The sequence below is a fragment of the Zalophus californianus genome, chromosome 13, assembly GCF_009762305.2.
Source record: "Zalophus californianus isolate mZalCal1 chromosome 13, mZalCal1.pri.v2, whole genome shotgun sequence".
Taxonomy (NCBI): Eukaryota; Metazoa; Chordata; class Mammalia; order Carnivora; family Otariidae; genus Zalophus; species Zalophus californianus.
In genome coordinates, this window is record NC_045607.1 from 22,244,375 (window position 1) to 22,246,796 (window position 2,422).

General features: G+C 39.6%; 1 pseudogene; it reads right to left on the reverse strand.

Moving 5' to 3' along the window:
• Positions 1-1,708: 1,708 nt before the first annotated feature.
• LOC113934900 lies at positions 1,709-2,171 on the reverse strand (annotated as a pseudogene).
• Positions 2,172-2,422: the final 251 nt, after the last annotated feature.

Here is a 2,422-nt window from a genome sequence, read left to right on the forward strand (position 1 = left end):
CACCTGTTTTGCTCATCCTCTCTTCTTGCATCTCAGCCATTTCACCAGGAATAATTTTCCTTCTAAGTATATCTCTTAGCACTGCACTGATCAATATGGTAACCACCAGTCATATGGATATTGAGCACTTGAAATATAATTATTAGTCTGAATTGAGATTTGCTGTTAGTATAAAGTGCATACTGGATTTCAAACACCTAGTATAAAAAAGGGTAAAGTATCTCACTAATGATTTTTATATTGATTACATATTGAAATAATTTTTTGATCTGTTAGATTAAATAGACCATTATTAAAATTAATTTTACCTTTTTTGCATTTAAAAATGTGGCTCTATACTAGAGCATTTAAATTTACATATTGCTCATTATATTTCTAACGGACAACTTAGTTTTAGAATTTTCTTTAATGATGGTCTAATGGCAGGTTCTTAAATTTTATTTTGTCTGAAAATGTCTTTATTTTACACTTGCTCTTGAAATCTTTTTTTACTGGATATATTTTGCTAGTTTTTTTCTCATACTGTTTCACTGTTTCTGGTTTCCATTTTTGCTGATGGGACATTAGTTAACATTGTCACTCCTTTGACACTGATTTGTCTTTCCAGTCTGGCTGTTGTTTGAAAAATCTTCTCCTGGTTTTAGATATTCTAATATTTCATTATGATGAAATCTAGATATGGATTTCTTTTTATTTATACTACTTGGAATTCACTGGATTTCCTAAAACTGTGTATCAGTTTCTTCTGAGAAATTACCAGTCATTATCTCTTTAGATATTACCTTTTCTCCATTCTAGTTCTCCCTTCCTTCTGAAACTCCAGTTAGACCTATGTTAGACACTTACTTTATCTTGTTTTTTTTTTTACCTACGTACTATGTTTTCCATATTTTTGTCTCTGTAAGGTGCATACTGCATTAATTCTTCATAACTACCTAACATTTTGCAAATACTATTATTTGTGTCTAATCTTCTGGTTCAACTTTTCCATGGAATTTGTTAGTTTCAGTGGCTTTATTAATATTTTTTGTTACTAGGAATACAATTTGGTTCTTTTCAGATTCGCTTATTTTTGTCTTAGTCTCTTCAGGCTGCTATAACAAAAATACCATAGGGTGGGTGGTTTAAATAACAAACATTTATTTCTCATAGCTCTGGAGGCTGGGAAGTCTAAGATCAAGGTGCTGGCAGATTTGCATCTGGTGAGAGCCTGCTTCCTGGTTCATAGATGGCTGTCTTCTCTCTGTGTCCTCACATGGAAGAAGGGCTGAAGGAGTCCACTGGGGTCTCTTTTTTAAGGGCACTAATCCATTCATGAGGGCTCCACCCTCATGATCTAATTACCTCCCAAAGACTCTAACTTCTAAAACCATCACATTGGGGCTAGGTTTCAACATAAGAATTTTGAGGGGATGCAAGCATTCAGTCTATAGTGTTTTTTAATGGTCTCTTATTCTGTAGTCATATTTTATTATTTTTTTTAACTAAAACAGTTGACAATTTTATTTTCACATTTCATGATACAAATGAAAATTGCTTTTTTTTTTTGGGTCCCATTAGTCACCTGCCAAAATTATTCTCTCTTTGATAGGAGGGGGGAGCAAGTCCTCCCTGTCCTGCTGTTAGAAAGCACCCAGAGTCACTGCACCATGGTCTCCTGGTGAAGTAGAGCAAGTAATGTAAAATGCATATAAAGAGGCTCCCCTCTCTATCTGTCTGGGGGAGTCAGTCCTGGCTGAGTGGGCACCACCATGGGAACATGGGCAGGAGGTCTCATCACTGGGGGCCTAGGCATCTTGGGCATGTAGCCCCCCATAGGTGGTCTCATTCCAAGAGCAGGTCCCACTGGTGTCATCCCAGGAGGAGGAGGGCCCATCATTGGCATCATGGTAGGGCCCCCCATATGGGGTGCTGGCATCATACCAGGGCGAGGAGGAGCTGCGAGACTGAGGGGAGGTGGGATCATTGCTCCTGTAGGAGGAAGAGCAGAGAATGGAGTAGGAGGTACCTTTCCTTGTGGATATGCAGCTCTGAGCCTACTCTTCCATCCACTTCTGGTAGTAGTCTTGCACATTCTTTTTGTGTCTCCTACCACTGCAGTGTGTCTTCCTCACAGATGGAGAGTCGTGGGTGAGGTGTATATCACAGGAGTCACAATAAAACTTAAGCATGTTGCTCTGCAGGCTGTTGGTCATTCTGCCCCTCTTTTTTTTTTTTTAAGATTTATTTATTTGAGAGAGAGAGATAGAGCATGAGCAAGTGCAAGCGGGGGGAGAGGCAGAGGGCAAGAATCTTAAGCACTCTGTGCTGAGCATGGAGCGCCATGCGGGGCTCCATCCCACGACACTGAGATCATGACCTGAGCCGAAAACCAAGAGTTTGATGCTTAACTGACTGAGCCACCCAGGCACCCCTCCACCCC